The sequence below is a fragment of the Pipra filicauda genome, unplaced genomic scaffold, assembly GCF_003945595.2.
Source record: "Pipra filicauda isolate LSUMZ 115617 unplaced genomic scaffold, ASM394559v2 scaffold126_size2276778_pilon, whole genome shotgun sequence".
NCBI classification, from domain to species: Eukaryota; Metazoa; Chordata; class Aves; order Passeriformes; family Pipridae; genus Pipra; species Pipra filicauda.
This window is the reverse complement of record NW_024103729.1, coordinates 1,476,113-1,496,564: the sequence shown is the minus strand read 5'-3', so window position 1 is coordinate 1,496,564 and position 20,452 is coordinate 1,476,113. Positions and strand designations below refer to the sequence as shown.

Below are 20,452 nucleotides of genomic sequence, written 5' to 3'. Positions count from 1 at the left end.
CTGGCACGGGCACAAACACAGGCAGTGACAGGTGGGGAAAGCAGGGTGCACGAATGAGCATCAGGCTTTCTCATTCTGGATTTTATTGCAGATAGAGAGGTCACTTATTGGGGTTTCAGTCATGAGCTGCTCATAATACAAAAGCCAGCAACACTACATGAGCAGGTGTAGTTATTCTATGAATGTGACTTGGTTAAGAAGCGCATTTATTGAGATCACTGCTTTTCTTTTCCTTTCCCATCTCTGACAATCCCTGCTCTCAACTCCCAATCCGGATCTGATTTCAAAACTGTTTGCTACTCAGATTTCACTATAATGGCTCACTTCCAAACACCTTCACATTTTAATTGATTTAGACCTACACTTATAGGTTTACACTTCTATTCAAAAGCCTAACTCTGTGTGACCTTATGCTCAGTTTACCTCCTTTTTTTCACAGCTATTTTTTTCCCCACATAAAACCATAGTCAAATTATTGCTTGGCAGCTGCTGTTGACAGATGAATTGGATGACAACATTTAGATAACTAATCCCATTGATCTATTTTCCCCCGTGAGAAAGCATAAGAAGGAATTTGGTCACTTGGACGCACTCGATATCTCAGAATTCTTACAGAATTTTGTTGCGTGCAGAGGGGACCCGTTTTTCAGCAGTGTAGTTAACTGCCTCTAGCACACTTACATAGCTCTGCAGTCTGCTGTGGAAGGGAAGCAAAGCATGGTCCTTTCTGCTCTGAGGTTTCAGCTTTCAGGATTTATTTTATTTATAATTTAGCAGCCTTGCTTGCTTTGGTTTCCTGGAATGCCTTTGACTAAGACGTGTCAGATATCAAAATGACTTCTAAGCCAGTGAGGGGAGCATGGATAGCATGGTCCTGTAAAGAACTGGTCTTCTGCAATGGCATGGCTGGAGCTATCTCAGTAACAACCACAGCACTTCAGGGCAGTGAACAGAACATAAAGCAAAGAACTGAAATCTTCTCAGGACCCGTGTTTCCCCAAATGGAAGAACTTTGAGCAGCACCAGGCATGACATGCCTCCAGCTTTCCATATGAGCTAAGGCAGTGGACAAGAATCACTGTGTGTGAACTGCTAAAGTCGTGGCAGGTGTTTGGAAGTGAAAATCCAAATACAGTACGTGTTATTTTGATTTGTCCTTCAAACTGAGGTGGTGTTGGTTTTGTGAGGTCTAAGGGCTGAATTGTTCCTGTTGAACTGTAATAAGCTCTTGTGCAGAGCTTCACCATTAAGAGTCCCAAGGCAAGGCCTTCCTTAGCATGTCAGGCAGTGTCTGAGGTCACACAGTCCTCCAACCCCTGTCAACATGAGGTGTGCAATACTGCCAGAGACACCTGACTGAGCAAGGCTTTCCAGTACTCTGGTATGGACCACTACATCTAGATTGGTCTTGTTTTTTTATCCAAATAGAAGGTCACCTTTTATGTGTCAGGAGAAGGATAACCTCTAATAATTTTTAAAATCAAAATCCATGATGACACCTTAAAAAATAGAAAAACCCCAAATGAAACACACCTCCCCAACAAAACAGAAACCTGAGCCTCCCAGAAAACCTGTAGAAAGTATGGAAACTTAAAACATACTGATAAGCTCACTGGGTATCTTAGCAGTAGCAGACATATTTTTGAGTACTTAATGAATTTTATGTAACACTGCAGTATAGAAATTGCTGGCATCAAGGTACACCCTTAGAAGATACAGAGCTTGCACTGCTTTCTCAGGAAATGAGCTGCCTGGAAAGTTCAAGTCAAATTCTTAAAATAAAAAAAGGAAAAGGAAGAGCAAAGGTTCAAATAAATGTCTTGGTTTTGTCAAAATTGGGAATTTTTATTGCCTTTCACTAGACATTATTTAAATTTCCAGGAAATTATTTTAAAGTAGGCTACATTTATCTTCAGCCAATTTACAGTGAAATCCAGGCAGTAAGTATCAAATAGGCTTAATATTGTAAATTGTCAAAAGTTATGCTTTTTTATTAGTGAATAATAACTAGTTTAAAACTACATTATATAAATTGTAAAGATAGACTTATTTTCTGGTGTTTGGTACTAGTAACCTTCTCCAAACTCTTGGAGATATAGACCATTTTAGGTCTATATCTTGGAACTTTTTTCTTGTGTCTTTCAAAGAAGAAGAGAATTGTAACACAGAGACAATAGCATCTATTTAACCTACATATAAGGCTGCTCAGGCTGTTTCTATAGAAAATAGATCTTGTCAGACCAATCTAATTTTATCCTGAGATGAAATTACAAATCTGATAAAAATGACCTGCATTTAATAAGCTTTGTTAAGGCATTTGAAATGGCATTATGATGAAATTATCTCTCTACAGTATCAATAAGACACACATTAAATTAGTTAAGAATTGGCTGGTTGATAGACCTAAAAGAGTAATTGCCAGTGGAGAACTGCCATGAGTTGATATACCTTGAATGCCTGGTAAGCTGTTCATTCAAATGTTTCCTGTAACTGGATTCCTGGAAACAAACAAGCAGGGAGGGCCAAACTTCCCTGTAGTGCTTGTGGCTTGTAGCTCAGACTTTTCGTGAGCTCTAAGGAAAGCAACGCGTGGAAACAGTGAGCAGGGAATAAGAGTAGTGTGCCAACCTTCGTGTTAGACACTACTGAGGCCAGTGCTGGAACACTGTGTCTGATGTGGTGGTCTATGTTTTGAAGTGGTTATCAAAAATTTGGGAAGTATCTAAGAAAGACCCCCCTCTTTCTTCTCCCAAAATACTAGAACTAAAGGAAAAAGTGAATTAGTGACTTAATGGACTCTTTAAGTACCTTTTAATGAAAAAAAACCCCAATGTGATGCTGGACTGTTAATTTAAAAAATAGCGTAATGCAGACAATACACTAAATCTGTGCTAAAACACACAAGATGTTTTAATAGTGACTAATCAGTGGAACATATTCCTAAAGGAAGTAGTGAACTCTCCATTGCTGGTATTTTCTGATTGGGAAGGGATACCTTTCTCATATCTGTCTATCATTACCCTTTAGCACACATAAATTTCTGAAATCAATACAAGGTGAGACTTAAGTGTCCTGATGTCCAGGAGTTCAGACTTGATAATGTAAAAGGCCCCGTGCAGCCTAAAATTTAGGCTTTATAAATTTAATTAGTTAGCACATTTAAAAGGTGTTCAGCACTAGGAAAGTCATAGAAGTACTTGTTCAAGTTAATTCCCTCTGGAAAGTTGGTTGATTTAGTACCTGAGGAAATATTTAATCTTTTGTGCCTGGTTGTCCCAGGTTATGTCTCTGTGACTACACTTGCTAAACCCTGTCTTTCTAGTTACTTAGCTCTGCTTCATTTGTCTTGCTAACTTTCTGTGGGATCACATCATCTAAGATCCTCTTTGCCCTCCACTAGTGGAATAAGTACTTCATTGTCTTTGATTGTGAACCTGTAGTTCTTGGATGAGTTTACAATACTGTATTGGCTTTGTACTCAGTTATAATAGCTTGAAGTTTGTCAACAAAAAAACATTTAACGTTTAGTATATTGAGAAAAATGCTTTGTGCAAAGTATTTAGATTTAAAGTAATTTTTTTTTTAAATCCTGTCTCTAATACATAAGAATACAATTTATAGTAATGGACTATTATCTCTTATTCTGGAAAAATATCCAAATCACATTGAAATCTCATGGAAATTGGCACCAGAGCAAAGATTTCTCTGTCTCTGCAGGACTGTTGTTAGGATGCTGTAGCAAGGTGTACAGGGAAAGCTCTATCCCAGCCAGAACGTGATTAGTGATGTACAGCTTTCAGATGCTCAAATGTTTATCTTACTGCAGGTGTTGCACACAATAGGTGTCCCAGGCAATAGATACCTTCAGTACTGTCAGAGAACCTGACTTAAAGCTGAAGTTAACTAGACTCAATCTTCATGAGCATCATGATGATGAAAGTTTCACTGGTGAACAGCAGTAAAGTTACCAGGTTGTGGCAGTATTTACAGTAACTAATTTTGTAGGTGGCCCTAGATTACCCTGGATAGCCGGGGCCATCCTCTCTCTATGATGTCTTTATTCACTTCTGTGCTATCCAGTTCCCACCCTGGTGTTTAGCACAGTCTCTGATTCTCCTGGGCAAGGATTGCTTTTCCCTCCTTTCTGCCCAGCCAGTGATGCTACTTCCTCTGCTCCCCAGCGAGCTAGAGCACACCTGTGTGTGTGGTCAGCTGGGGTGCCTGGACCTAGGAAAGCAGCAGTGAAGGAGGGAGCTGTTTAGGGCAGGGTGTTCCCAATGCCTCTGCCTGGCACTTTCTCTTCCAGGGACAGATGCTCAATTTCTGGGGAGTTAGTGAGCTGTAACAGATACTAGGTATGGACTCCAGAAACCTGATAGCTTTTTGTCCAGAAGGCTTAAGAGTGTGGCAGTAGCTGATATCTAGTGTGTGATGATTTGTGGGTATCAGTGTCATGAAAGACTTAAATGAAGTTGCCTTTCTTTAGTTACACTTCAACAGTCCACAAAAGTTCCATGGAGGGCCAATTTCCTTTCATCCATTTGGATCATTGGCATTGCCATGATCTAGATGAGAGATTGACATCTTTACTAAAAATATATATTTTTTGACTCTGTAGCTAATAATTTTCTTCCAGAGCACCACTGGAGCAGCTGCCTCTGCTATTTTTGGCATATACACCTCTAGACTGCAGACAAGAGCTCTCTGTCTGCCCCTTTTTAAATGTTATTTTCTGTATATGTGCATGATGGTGGGTGTTATTCTGGATTCTGTCTAGTAGTTCTTGACTATTCCACCCCCAGAAAAGCTCTGATCAGAGTGAGGGACCTGAACTAAATTTCTGCAAGATGCTAAAATAACATTTGTAACAGAAATATCTTTGATTTCTCAGTTGAAAATGTTTTTGGGTTTAGATGCTTGACATTTCAGTGAAAAGTCAGAATCTTTCCAAGGGCATTTTCATTCAGTTGAAAGCTGATTTTTCTGTTGAAAAGCATTTGACCATCATATTTAAGGCCCAGCTATATAGAAAAATACAGCTTTGTCTGACCTAAGACAGAAGTCAAGGACAGAGATTTATAAGTAATTGGGTTGAGGATGGCTATGGATGTCTGACCTCAGAACTAAGCAAGTCTTTGAACGCCTTTTGAAGGAAAAGGGTAATTCAAGGACATGGAGTTACATGGAAAATCGGATAAAATGCAACGTGTTTTTAACAAAAGCTGATTGTGTCACACTAGACCAGTATCTGTCTTTGATAAGATAACTGTTTTGCTAGACAAGGTTGAAGTAGCAAATCAAATACATATATGTAGGTTTAAGTAACACACATAAGGTCCGTTGCCTCATGGGACGTTATTATTTGAGAGAGACAAAAGGCAATAGTATGCATTAGAAGATAGATAAGAAATTAATTTCCCATTTAGACAGCTTGGGTCATCTCAGAAAGAGCATTTAGGAATGGAGAGAGGCTGTATGGGATGTGCTTCAGGCCCTAGTCTTGGGAACAGGTAGCTTTGAATCTGGTGGTGTCTGCAGGGCTGTCCTTCTCCGGGTTTGTGAATATCAGGTACTAGAAAAATGTTATGCCCTCTCTGTGTCATTCCCTCCTTGATTTTTTTATTTCTGGTTGTTTCTCTCATAGTATCAGGTTGATTGTGACTTGCAGTAAAACACTGTGACAATGTGAGAAAGGTGCCTGAGAAGTGCCTGTTTCCTGTCCTGTCACTCTGGACACTGTGGCATTGTCCTGTGAACCTCCCCAGGTCAGCAAACTGAAAGGAGCCTGTGACATATGAAGTAGAAGAAATTTAAGATGCAGAAAGGTTTAATAGCAGAGCAGTCTTTTGACCTCACTGTTTTGACAAAAAAACTCTTACAACATTATATTGAGAGGCAGTAGAAAGCTTTTTATCCTGAAAGAAAAGATGACAGCAGATTATCTTTTATGGCTGCAGTAACATTGTCTGAATGGGTGAATCGGGCTCCTGTGTTTGTTTAAGGATGAGATGGAACTTTGAACAGGCCCAGCATCATTTTGAGATTGTGTGTCAGGTGGTTTTATTTACCTGCATCTCAGTTCCATCACTGAGGAAACCAAGAGAACTCATTCAGCCTGTGGCCATTCCCTGCTGAGCTACATAAACTTCTGTCCCTAGAATCAGCAATGAACAGCAAATACTCTGCAGTTTCCTTGAGGAATTGAGGCTGGTAGGTCCCAACTCCCAGGCAGTATTTGTTCCTCTGCTCTATGAAGTCACTCTGGTTTACTCTATATTGCACAGGCTTTACCTGCACAGTTTGGCTTTCAGTTAAGGCATAGCAGCAGGTCCTTGATGTGGTGTGTGGGAGAGCAGTATGGGATGGCCTGACAAAGGGCAGAAAATTCAAATACACAATACCAGTACTAATATTATTTTTTCTTATTGGTAGTGTAGTGCTACCTAAGAGCACCCCCCTCAGACTAGACAGCGTCTTGTAATCTAAATAGGATGTGTTATAAAACACTTCATGATCAAATGAAGTATTCTCTCAAGAAAATTAAATATCTACAAACCTGTGAAATGTGAGCTCTGTAGTTGTAGTCATTACAAGTGCTGGTAATTTTTACTTTGTGGTACTCCTGTAACAATGGGAAAGTAGCTAAATTATTTGAACTCATAAACATTTCTGTTTTGAACATTTTTTTCAGTAACCATTCTCCAATTCTGGACCTGCCCTAATGATCTTTGTCTTTTAGTTGCCAAGATAAACTACTGTACATGTGCATTTGTGCTTACACTATAAAAATTAGTGTGAGCTTGGAGGGGTTGGGAGGTAGCAATAAGGGATGAGGAACAGCATAACTGGATGAATTCTGCTCCTAAGTGTCTGTCAGGCAAGCTAGACAAAGGGGCTGGGAGAGGGGGCTCATCCACTTAGCTGTCACATTACGCTCACTCCTGATGTTTGAATGGAGAGTCAGGAGGTTGAGCAAGGCCTGCAGTGGGAAGGTGGATAGAAAAAGGACCAGCATATGCACTGATCACTGAAAAATGAGTAAAAAAGCTTTGAGGGGGAAAAAAAGAAGGGTTTTGTGAAAAAATATTAGTTTGTATCATAGTGCGCAGTGCATGCTGAATGAGAAAAGCAGAGATATTTTCTAACTTTAAAAGATGAAACACTACAGCTTTAAAAGAGCAGCAAAGCATTTTGCATGCTGCTGTTATTAAGAGTGAGATCCTGCGAAGGGGTTGTTAACTTATCCCCCAGATTTCAGGCTTGGTGATGATTAGTCATGCTAAATCCCAGGGGTGTTCATGTACATAATATGTTTTCCTTTCTTTTCCCTCCTGTTCTTTTGGGCTCTTTCTTGTCTGTTTCCATAGATTTTCTGATTGACATAATTTTCATGGATAAACCCCACCTCATCATTCATCTCTCTCTCTCAGGATTACTAATTGTTCCTCTACCTCTGTCAGCATCCTAGCTCATGTTACCTACTTATTAAATTTTCCAGGAAGCATGTTCTTTGTGTTGTCCCTCACACATCCAGTAAGTTTTCTTAGAAAAATACTTCAGAAAAACTTAAACTAGTTAAAGTTCCTTAAAATACTATAATACTATATAAAAAATATAGTTTCTGATAATTTCCTTGTGTACCTTTCTCTATCTGTATCTCTGTCTGATGTCTTGCAGGTTGCTGTCCTGTAGACTGTGGGGGAATTTTGTCTTAGGTTTCTGTGCAGTGCCAAGCACAGCAGAGCCTCCACTTTGTTACTGAGTATTAGGAGAACAAAGAGTATAGAAAGAACAATAAAAATATAAACAGATAATTTTGCATTTGTATTGTGAAAGAGTTTTGTATCACGGTGTTTATACACATGCTCTCCACCCCCAAATGTTAAATATAAAAAGAGATTTAAAATTAAAATGGTGCCTACTCATGATTTTGCATTGTTCAGTTAAAGATCAAAATTAAAACTAGAAAAAGTAAAAAAACAAACCCTAAGATATAATAAACAACACATTTTTGTTGGTTTTCCTTTTGTTGTCTTTCAGTACCCTTTTACCAATGCAGGAGTGATTTCCTCAAAATGAGTTTCTCTTTGGCTTTTGGGCATTAATGCACCAATTTCCTTTCTGCTACTGAATATTATCTGATCCTGAAACTGGCTACAATTGAATTATAGACTGTTCCTGTCAATCACAGCTGCTTATCTGAGTCTTATTGGGGCTGAAATTGAAAATTCCTTAATAGAGTGATGTTGGAGCTTAGGTATTTTCTCACAGGGGCCAAACCACATTCCCTCCCCCCTCGCCTCTCTGCATGTGCCACATCTGTGACCAGCTGCGGTGGTTACAACCCCATCCAAAGTCTTGGGGTGAATCTCTGTGCAATTCACCCTGTGAAATGTGAGGGCTGTAATGTTAGAAGGAGGTGTTGCTGAGAGGAGGGACTTGCCAACTTCTTCCCTTCTGCACTGCAGCAGCGCTGTCGATGCAGCAGTTCCTGGAAGGTGAAGCTGTCGCTGCCCTATTATACATGAAGGAAGATTCTGACCCAGTCTACACAGCCTCTTTTCCCAGGTTTTGCAGGATGCTGCTTGGTTTCCCCTCTACCTGCCCAACTCCCAAGAGATGTTAGAATAACATAATGTCCAGATATCTGTCCTCAAACTAACAGCTCCTGTTAATAATTAATGATTTTATTTGCTAGCAAGGGTTGTGTTTGCTGGGCGCTATAACTTTACATCATGAGCAAAATTCAATGGAAACTATACTGGGGAAGAACAAAAGAAAGCATTAAAGGGCTTTTATAAAGTCATAGTAGGGAATAAATGTGTAGAAAAGAAACTAAACCAAAGTGCAGTTTTGAAGTAGGGAAGAACTCAACACACTAAACTGACCACTTTCCTTTTAATCCACATGATGTATAAAGATAGTATTAACTTTAATAACTTTAAATTTAATAATTTTAAAATGTAACCTGTGCTTGTGCATAGCATGATCTTTAATTTCTGTCCAGCTAAAGCACTGATTTCTGCTTCTTCAGAGAACTCATGAAACAAAGATAAAAGATCCTTTTTGCAATTTGTTTCATGCACCTTCTCTTCTATATTTGATATAACTAGGTTGTGTCATATATTTTGTGGAAAATTTAATTTGAATTGATGAAACATAGCGTGAGGTAAAGCAGTCACATGACTTCTAGCACAGCACAGTTTTGGTGTTTAGGAAGTCTCAGGAATGTATCAAAAAGGCAGGATTCAAAAATGTTTCTCCCTGGTTACCAGTTTGCCTCCGACATATTTTCAGATTCCTTTCCCTTTTGACATTTCTGAGTAAACGTTCTCAGGTTTTGATTTCTAAGGACTTAATGTAACAATCTGCATGGAACAGTTCACAAAATAGGTAAAGTTGTTCTGTTTGTTTCAGAAAGAAACTTTTGGAGTCCCATTCACATCAGTTTTTGACGAAGACAAAGCGTGCATTGGGTGTTTGAGTACACTGAATCCCATTAGCCTACTCGTTTGTGTGTGCAGAGGAATCTGTTCACACCAGGAGCCAGTGCAGAACAGCTGTTACCTTTGAAAAATTGATTTTTTTTTTTCCCATAAAGTTTATTTATTCTGTTCATGCTTTTAAGTTTTGGCATCTCTCCAAAGAACTGCATGAACACTCAGATTTTTGCTGTGTTTTGCTGCTTAATTTGTTTGCTTTGGGCACATTTATATTCAGGACTGTACCACTGAAACTTAAATCAGGTAATTCGATCATAAATTGTTGTGTGTCTGGTGCTTAAAGGTGTCCACTCAAGGTTTTGCCCCACTTTAAGTCAGTTTTGAAATACCACCATGGAGCAGCGTGACTTTGAATAAAGTTTGGGTGTAAGTTCTCCAACCCGTTTAACGGGGTAATGCTGAGAACAGGGGAAGAGAGATTTTTCACAAGTAACACAAACAGACCAGCAGTCACATAAACCAAACTGCCAGACGAAAATAGCAAACTCATGCAACACAGAGTCCTGCAAAGATGGATTGCTTCCCTCTTCTCTTATCCTGTCTTGCCAGTGTGATTGGGCAGGACTTTGTTCTGGAACAGAAATACCCTGTGCCACTGCCTGGGCTGGAAACATCTCTTTTGAGAACAGAAGGAAGTAACTCATTTTTGTTATCAGCTGCAAACCAAGTGTGCTGGTAGTTACATAATAATTTTAAAAATGTTAATGAATGCTTACATGTAGTTATGATAGTGTTTTGTCATAATAGGTCAAGGGATGCAGCTTTATAGTCCTTGCTGACAATCCATTTTGTCACCAAGCCCCTGACCCAGCTCATTTGTGTAGGTGTAACGTGTTGTGCACAGGAGTTTACAGAACCACATCTACTGAGGTATTGTACAGTCCTTGTGAAATCTATTGCTGAAAATGATGTTTTAGGGTTATTTGGGTGCTGTAACACTCAGCATTGTACCACCTAACTCCAGGATCCCAAAGTGCCTGCTGGAATCATGAACTTTGGGCTCTATAGTAACAAGACTTAGGCATAGAAAGGTTTCAGAGTCCAGATGAGTGAAAATCCACTGAAGCTACAAAGAAACGAGATGCTGAAGGTGGGTGGAAAGCATAAGTACCTCTCCCTGTTTAGCTCCCTGCTCTGGCAGGCACTGCCATCAGTGGATCACTATCTTGGGATCTTGAACTGGAATCTCCTCTTAGATGTTCTCTCTGGGAAGTAATGCCTCCTCCCATAACTCCAGACACCTAATGGCCAGGGGGCTGGAGCACATTGAGAAGTCTTTGTTCATTTTTACTTTGCCCGACCCAGAGTTACAAGTTGAATCAGAGTCAGGACTACATGGCATTCTGTGGTACATCTCTGTGTGTCCCATCTCTAATAGCAGTAGCAGTATTACTATTTACCCATTTGGACAAGGGCTTGAGCCTCAGTTTTCCTCACATGAGGCACAGACAGGCTTCAGAGTCCATTCTTCTCTCTGCCTAGTGGAGTCTGGGAATAGTTCACAAATGAAGAGTATCATGTCTGCCATTTAGATTGATAACAATCAGCATGTGCAAAGCCTTGGAAACTTCTAACTTGTTTTGGACACTTTTTTTGGAAATCATAGAACTCTCTGTACTGCTTCTCACGCCCTTGTAGATTTAGTTGGGTGTACTGAAAGTGTGTCCTTGAATCCAACGGTTTCGTTCCCTTGGGTTTATCCTATGAATCATGCTATAGCTTTAGGAAACAAGATTAGAGCCCTAAATATATCAGGAGCATAATATATACATATTATTTTAGCTCAGCACTGCAGCCATTTGAGAAAATTATTTACATAGAGAAACAGTAATATAAGAAATATCTCATGTGAGACATGTATGCAAATCAAGTCAGTATATACTAAAAAGCAACAAGTAATTGATACCCTTGGGTGACAGACTAAAGAGGAAATAGAAAAGTGAGAAATAGCATAATAAATCTAAATATTATTAGAATTGGGAAATCTGGTTAGGATATCTGCCTGCAAAGTGGGAAAATATTTTATGGACTTTCATTTACACTAGTTAGCCAAGAAGACTATTTACTATGAAAAAGTGCCAGCTATTCTGTAACTTTGGGTTGTCCCTCTCTGTTTTCAAATGCAGCATAGTCCAGTACTGAGATGCACTGATTTCTACAGGCTTAGGTGTTTATCCAGAAGATTATTGTCAAGTCACGCTGAGGATTTCCTGCACTGAAAAAGCCAGATGTGTGGGCCATACTATTTTCTAATAAAGTGGATCTTTTACCAAGGTGTCAACTGCTTTTTTTCTTTTTAGTATCCAGACAGACGTATCTTCTTTGTGTTTGAAGCTGGACACTAAGAAAAGAAGCTGTTGGAGTCAGTCAGAAAAGTATTCATAGCAAATGCATACAAAAGAAAGCAGAACTAAATGAGTATTTTGAGAGGAAAAAAGTAGTAGCCGAATGAGAGAGTAATCAGGCATTGGAATGGGCTGCCCAGAGAGGTGGTGGATTCACCATCCCTGGAGATTTTTAAACGCAGATTGGACGTGGCACTGAGTGCCATGATCTAGTAAATGGACTGGATTTGGACCAAGGGTTGGACTCGATGATCTCGGAGGTCTTTTCCAACGCAATCGATTCTATGATTCTATGACTAGATTTTGCCCACATTAGGCAGTTCTGCTGTAGGACTATTTTTGTGTCATCCCAATGTCACTTTAAAACATCAGGCAAAATAATCATGCCTTACTTACTACCTCATTAAAGAGGTGGAGTAGTGCTCTGCCAATTAATCAACAAAATGAGATGTACCTGCTCCTTATAAGTCTTCTTGGGTCATTTCTTTACCAACTATAGGTCTGCCTGCTCTGTTCAGAACTGTGCTCCCCAGTAGCCAGGGCATGGAAAGACAATCATCCAAAGTGGATCAAGCCACTGAGAAAAGCAGGAAAGGAGAGACAGCTGGTAGCATGGGAGACTTTCAGTGGGAACACACAGGGAAGGGGGTGGACTGCACAACGGGCTCATTTCCTTCCCTGGTCCCTCTGTTAAACATAGATTAATCCAATATTCCTCATTTCCGTGCTGAATTGAGGTAAGGCACTCTGTGTACTGGCAGGTCACCATTTTGGTCAGTCACAGATAAAACAAACATCCTGTAATCTCTCCAGCGAATCTCCTCCCCACTAGTCTTTTGCCTTTTTATGGCTTCTGTTTCAGGTATTTTTCTCTTTCCCTGTGACTTTTTATTACACAGGCAATAACTCATCTTTTTTTTTTTTTTTTTTTTTTTTTTTTTTTTTTTTTTTGACTTTTAGAATTATATTCAGGATTTCTCCCTTAATATAATACATTTTAACTCAGCATCAGTAATATTTTTCTGTTTTTTTCACTGTTTTTTGTATCTAAATCACAAATACTTTAAAAATAAGTATTACAATTGACCTTTGTGATTACTAAGCCTGAAATTTGATTCTACTGTTTTTGCTTTTGCTTTTCTGTGTCAACCAAACATTGAATTATGTGTGTGGGTTACATTGCAAATTTCTTGTATTGTTTTGAATATATGTTGGTTTTGTGGATTAGTTATAGTTTTTTTAGCTTTTAGAAACACAAGAACTGATGTCACTGCTTGATATCTCTCCAAAGAACTGCAGGAAACATTCAAGTTTCTGCTCTTGAATCTAAACATACTCTTTAGTTGTAACCTGAAACATGTTTGTTCACGTCCTGCTTTGCTGAAAGCACACTCTTTAGTGAGAAAAAATTCCTTAGTGTTTGACAGTTACTACAACACAACTAAACACAGAGATCTATTTTATTTTTCATCCTAGCTTGGATTTACTACCAGGCATCAAATGTAATAGTAGGGACTTAATAGCTTGTGCATTAGGCAGTATAAAATTTTTATCTAGTATAATGCATTTATCATATAATTCAATGGTATCTGAGACACATTCTGGCTCCCCTATGAGGAACATTCAAATACTTCTGCTCAGTACAGAGCTTGTTAGTACACTAGTTTTAGATCTTAATAAAAAGTGCTTAGAATGGAAAATGATTACTTGATACTTCATGTGCAATGTTAATACTTATTGTCCTCTGTTCTGAGGTTCGTGAGATGTCTTTCACACCTATCAAAGTAACAGAAAGTAATTATTTTGTATATGGCAGATATTACTGCAGGCACAGACACGCCACCACAGTATGGTGTGAGGGCACAGTGTCCTTAAGAAACTTAAAAGAAAAACAAGATTGTCTTCAAGAAAGTTTTCTTGATCTGGTTGGTAAAAGTTACTAGATCAACATTGACGGTGGCAGGGTCACAGAATGTGCTGAGGTGGAAGGGACCCACAAGGATTATTGAGTTTAACTCCAGACCCTGCACGAGACCATCCCCAGGAGTCACACCATGGGCCTGAGAGGATCATCCAAATGCCTCTTGAACTCTGTCAGCTTTGGTGCTGTGACCCCTTCCCTGGGGAGCCTGTTCAGTGCCCAACCACCCTCTGGGGGAAGAACCTCTTTCTAATATCCAACCTAAACCTCTCCTGACACAACTTCAGGCCATTCCCTCGGGTCCTGTCACTGGTCACCAGAGAGAAGAGGTCAGTGTCTGCCCATCCTCTTCCCCTCACAAGGAAGTTGTAACTGCAGTGAGGTCTCCCCTCAGTCTTCTCCAGGCTGAACAGACCAAGTGCCCTCAGCCACTCTCCACGAGGCTACATGTGGCTGCTTGTTTTGGATTGGCAGACAGTATGAGCTGCTTCACAGAAATATGACAAATAGAAGGGCAGATGAGGAAGATGTCACTGAAATTCTCATAATGATATTTGATGAAATTCAGAGCCCCACCAGAAACTTCAAGATAAGGGAGCTAAATCTAGCCTACAGTAAAGATACCTGAAGGTCACATAAGTATATCACCCTACTGGTAAACATATAGCTTTTGGACAAGATTCATGGATTGCAAAATAGAGAAAATTTTATAAAATGCAGACTAACAGGAGAAAAACGGTGCGAAATTTTAGAATTCCTTCTAAGTCTAGGGATGTCAGTTAAGAACCAGGGCTTGGATATATTCAGTTAATCTATGAAGACTCTATGTGGCATTTTGGTATATGAGATAAATGATTCTCAAAGAGCAGCATTTTGCATGAGCTTCACTTTGTTTAAAAAGTTCTCAACTAGTAAAGGCAAAACATAGTTAATATTTTTATTTATCTGAACAGTGAAAGAAGGTGCATTTTACTCCCTTTCTTACTGCCTATGGTACTTTAAAGCTTTCCCTCAGATTAGATTACTGCAAAGGAAAGTAATATCCCCTGATAAGAGCTGAAGTGAAAGAACTGCATGGCACCTCAAGTAACCATATGTGCTCATCTGGTTTTTCCAAGACTAGCTGAAGTTGACACTCTAGCTGCAGAAACCAGTGAATCATTCCCTCAGAAAACACATATTTCTTCTCCCTTACAGGGAAAGAAGGGTGAGAAGAAAAATGTATGATAATCCATTGATTGGAGAAAAGTCTAACATGAATTTATATTAATGATAAATGAAATCATTATGTCAATTTTTAGGACACAATATAATTTTAGTTATTTGTTTACAGAATATTAAAAAGTATTTTATTTTGTGGTGAACAGGAAAATAAGAATACAGATCTTTTAATATTGGCAAATGTGTGCATTTTGGAAAGGACAGATGCTATTAGATTTTTTTTCCCGGTAGGAAGTACTCTGAAGCCATCAGGCTTTCACATATAAGTAGGTCAAGGAAGGCTTCTTCCAACATTTATACTCTTTAACTGCAAACAGGAAACTATTCCTCATTTTTGTGTCCAAAAGGCCATATTAAACCTGACCTCGAGCTTATGTACAGTTTTACTTGACCTTTATTTAGAAACCCTTCTGCTAGAAAACTGCCTTTTGTTGTAACTAAAAATATACTTCACTGTCAACATGAGTCAGCATTCAAAGGAAAGAGCTTTCAATCCATCAGAGGTGCAGTGGAATCCTGACTTTATTGATGTCAGTGGAAATGTTTCCACCTATTCTGATTGCACTGAGCTTTTCTTCCACCTACTTTATTATGTCAATTACTGTCCTGAATTTTTTTTCTTTTCTATTTTTTCCTCTGGATTACAAAAAAAGCATTCTTTCAGTGGAGCAGCATATGTGTTTGTATATATAGAAGCATTCAGTCCTGCATTGATGCGGTGGCAGTTACATTTCTGTAACTGTGGCATTTTCATCACTCTCACCTTTCTGAAAGAAATGTTTTGGTTTTGGGTTTTTTTTTGGTTTCTCTTCAATTGCGTAACTTCTGCACAAAAGCAGAATTCTCAAAGATGCTTATTATTCTGTTATTTCTTCTAAATACCAACCTACCTTTCTATAGCAAGAACAGTGACCCTGCCTGCAGACAGCACTGATACATAAGAAATGCTCACTAGCCAGTTTTGTGGCTTGCTTCTCTCATGACACCAAATCTGATGAGAATGTTTTGATAAGAGCTGGAATGATAGCAAAATAGAGATGTATGAAGTTGCTCTTTTCTATCTTTTCACCATTTAAAAACATTCTAGTTTTTCTCTCCAGACTGTCTACCATACCACAATCATTTTTCCTATCTCTTGGCAAGTAGTCATATGTCCAAAACTTGTGAAAAGAAAACATCCTCATAAAAAGCGTGAATTGTCTTTGAAAGAAAAGTTACAGAAGCAATTTATTGTTGCTGCATCTGTAGAAATTGATATCTGGGTCAGCAATTGGTACCTTAATGGCTTTGTATTGAGGTTTATTCAGCTGCAGGGAATAAACAGGGAACAGTAATATTTATATCATAGGTGATTTTGAAAGAATAAATATTGAGACCTGTGCTGACTGAGTTTATTGATACATACAGTACAGACCTTTGGTTTGAAAATTGGGCAAAAAAAGGGCCAAATTTGCATATATAAAAGAGATTTAAAAGCTCCCTGTGACTTCAGTGGTGCTGACTGGGGCCTGTACAACTGTTGTCAAGTTACACAGTGAAACTTTTGAGAACCTGGCACAGAAGTTGAAGGTCCTTTAACTTACAAACCTCTCTCTTATGTTAAATGGGTAGTTAAGTAGAAGTTTCCCCAAGACTCTTCTTAAAATGTCAGGGGCTTTCTGATTTATCATTTTTGAATATTTTGTATATTTTGTGAAATTTGACTCCTAAAATTAATGCCATTTTTAAACATAAAAAAAAAATAGCTGTGCAGTATTCTTGGCTTTTATGTTTAAGCAGTATTAACAAATTAAGACATGTAGCAGCAGCATGAAAACAAACTTGCATACTGTTTTGACATGTGCATCTCATGGAAGGATTGCTAATTGGTGAAAATGCCAATCATTACAGACAGTGATTCATTCTCAGGAGTGGATGATATCTGCTGGTGCCACATGGCATATAATCAATTCTGTGAGAACCATTCATGACCAATATTTAAAGTATTTGGGGGAGATTTCAGCCTTCAAAAAAGGACTCCCATAGAAAGAGAAAGCACAGAAAAGGGATAGGTGCTTTTCAAGGGAAACACTGGAGTAAAGAAAAACAAGAAATTGCTGAAAGAAAAAATATAATATATGTATCCATATTTTTAATTTTGTTAAAAATGAAAAAATATGTCTCTTGCCCACTCCAGGCTCACACAGTGGTACTGGAATGAATACGGACAGTTACCGTGGGAGTGATGTGGTCTGAGCATTGTAAGTGCTCAGTTGTTTCACGCCAGTGGAGTTGATGGGGTTTACTGGAGCCCAGCTCTGGGGAGCGGGGTGGTGCTGCCCCTGGGGACACACAGCCCCAGGGCACAGCTGCTGGGGTTTGTGGCTACATATGCTGTGCTGAGAGTGGAAAAGGGGCTGGGTGAACTGTGCCTATGTTCTTCCTCAAATGTTCCTCTGTGCCCTCAGCAGGCAGTGATCTTGCTGTGCATCTTATAAAAAAAAATCGCGTAGTCCTTTGCCCATTCTTGCCTTCCAGGACCGAGGACATGCCTCACCTCAGTGTCTGAAGAGCTGTCAGCTCTGTGAGCCAGGACATTGTTTTGTTTACAACATGCCAAAGTTCATTCTTCTGATTTGTCACTTATCCTCTAGATCCAATGATGTGCTTAGTGCTGCTGTCAGAGGTGCAACGGCGGCTTTCCCGGGCTGCTCCTGCTGCTGTTCCATTAGCTCGCTCCGGCTCTGGCAGCACAACAGCAGGAGCAGCACGGCTCGGGGTGGACCAGTTCTTAGGGAATGGACTCAGTTGTCAGGGCAGGCATTGCACTGCTAGAAGCAAACAGGCAGGAGTAGTCACAGTCACCAGATCTAGTAAGATACAGAACGGGCTCTCGTCTGTAAGGATTAAAGAGCAACTGAAGTTTCGTTAACAGGACGTTATCAAATGCTTGTGAAAATCATAAAATAAGCTTCCATTCACACAAGGTTAGCAATTTGCCTTCTCCAATGACTGTTAGTCACAGCCTGTTGCTGATACAGCTTACAATTTGCTAAGCGGTGGTCATGCTGGTGGTATATTGAACTGAAGAATGAGAAATTTCGAGACACTTGCACTTGAATTGTGAAGAACATCTTTTAAAAGTCTCTAAACAAAATATAAGCTATTAAATGTGTTGCAGCAATGAAGTGCTGAGTTGCAAATGGAGGACAGCTCAGTGCTTTTGTAGGGGGAGGAAGGACAAGGTCTTCAGCTCCTTCAGAGTTTCACAAATTACCAAGAGACAGTTTTGTTAATAGAGCAGTGGGCAGAACTTCTTTTCTTGCCATACAAAAACAATCAGTGCAGAGAATTCTCTGCCCTGGAGATTTCTCCAGGTACTAGAGAAAATACCACAGCAGGTTTTTCTGAATCACAAGTTTGCTGGCTTGTAATTTTCATGCAATAGGAGGAGAGCTACATTTAAATATGGATCCCATGTTTCTGCCCTTAGAGATCAGTTCAAAACACTGCGATTTGTCCTCGTGGGGAAGAGTGGGATAATTACACCGGTGGTAGACTCTGTGTGTACTTATGGAAGTTGCCTTCCACAGTAAGTGGTGGGGTTTTGAATGACTCAGTTTGGAGTTTTATTATATTTTATAGGGCATAACTAATATTTATGAAAAGGGTTTTTCTTAGTTTTTACATATATCTAATTCATGTAGTTTAACATATATGAAGTTTAAAAAAAATGTGTACTGTGTATAGGTATGATAAGATCTGCGTGTACTCTTAGAACTGGTCAGGAGGCACTTTGAAAGTCTGAAAATGCCAGCTAATACTGAGAAAATGGATGAGTCAAATAAAAACTATGAATTTATGGAAATAATACCTGTTGGTTTATGGGGATCTTTAAAAATACTAATTGTAGGTCATCAAAATATCATTCCTTCTATGCAGATGGTGTTATTAAATAATGGTTAACATGCAATAGGTTTAGATCAATCAAAAATCCCTGTAGGATGACCAAAAGGATAGCATCTTACAGATGGTTTTTTCTGAAGGCTTTACACTGGTCTTACCACTCCAGTGAAATAACTGGAAGGAGTCACCAAGGAAAATTCTGCCCTCAGCTACAGCAGTGCTAATGCAGAGTAACTGAATCCATCTGTGCTGGGTTTAGCACTCGGAGCAAGAGCAAAGTTATATCCGGAGTCATATCAATTCCATTCATTCCAAAGGGCTTATTTTGGATTTACTTTTTTGTTGGGTCATTTGTTGTTTTATTGACGCTAATACAAGGTGGCAGTGAATGTGTGTGCTATTTTTGCATATAGTTCATTTGTATATTTTTCCTGTATGCTATTTTTACAACAATTTGTGTAACTCTATCCTAAAAAAACCCCAAATGGCAGGATAAACGCAGAACAAAAAAGTCACCTCTGTGCTCAGATAACATGCATTTTACAAATGTAATTAATGTATAGTCTAAGGGGACTGGCTGAAATTCTCTGCAGAACCACTGTACCCTCTGGCTTTCCAAGCTCTTTATCATTTACTTTGAAATTTGTTGCTAGAAGACTTTTCTCTCTTGTCTTTTGCTTCCACTTTCCTGAAATTTTTGTGCTCTAGCAGCAGTCATCAAAACTGCAGGTATTAAGACACAGGGTACAGAAACACAGGAATCCAATAATCTCCTGACTGTGACAGATCGTAGCTCTTGAGAATTAGTCTTGAGCATTGTTTGATAGTTCCAGTTTTGCACACAGTAGCTCTAAAAAATGTTCATTGCAGAGGAGCTTACACCCACCTCTGTAAGCAACTAGAATTCAAATTAATGATAATGAGAATTGTTCATACATCAGAAGGAGAAAAGAATGCAAGGAAAGTAATTTGTCTCCTGAAGCAGCCTGTCTCCTTGACTCTGTCAGGAGAAGGAACGCATACCTTAGGAAATCAGTCTTCTCTTGTTAATTCCAGTTGAAATGGCTCAAAAGAGGTTCTTCCAAGTGTTTTGACAGAAAGTACAGAGAAGGATAAGAGACCTATTCCTCTGGTACTTCAGCTGGAACTAACACAGGAAGGCTTTTAAAAAAGAATATAGTGAGGGGGCTCCAGAATCAAAATGGGAGCTTATGCAATAATATTCAAGTTAAAAGAAAACTTCCATATCTGAAAAATTAAAAGAAAAAAAAAAGCAAGAAAACCTTGCTGAGAAACAGAAGCCTCTTAATAAATCGAAAACATTTAACAAGTGGAAATAAGGACTTAGTCCTCTTGTCCGGTGTCCAGAAGAAAAAGGGCTCACGAAGGTTGGTGCTGACAGCATATCTTACAAGAGGAAGTCTGGAAGGGCCCCATACACACCAAATGCAAAGCAAATAAGGATTTTAATTCAATCTGTCAAAATTAATTAGAAACAAGATTATAAAACCCCCCTCACAATCAGATGAAACATTAGCTTGTTAATGTTAATTCCCATTCTATTATTGTGATAAACT

The 20,452-nt window shown here is 39.0% G+C and overlaps 1 protein-coding gene and 1 long non-coding RNA gene across 2 annotated transcripts in view; one reads left to right on the top strand and one right to left on the bottom strand.

Annotated features, from left to right (window-relative positions):
- Positions 1 to 11,776, top strand: part of LOC113997790 — a 65,571-nt gene extending 53,795 nt beyond the window's left edge. The window contains exons 2-4 of the long non-coding RNA XR_005566600.1: positions 10,251 to 10,373; positions 10,468 to 10,593; positions 11,630 to 11,776. This is a non-coding gene — a long non-coding RNA (uncharacterized LOC113997790). The remainder of the gene's footprint in view (positions 1 to 10,250; positions 10,374 to 10,467; positions 10,594 to 11,629) is intronic.
- Positions 1 to 20,452, bottom strand: part of SLC9A9 (solute carrier family 9 member A9) — a 181,368-nt gene that overhangs the window by 13,409 nt on the left and 147,507 nt on the right. The window lies entirely within an intron of this gene.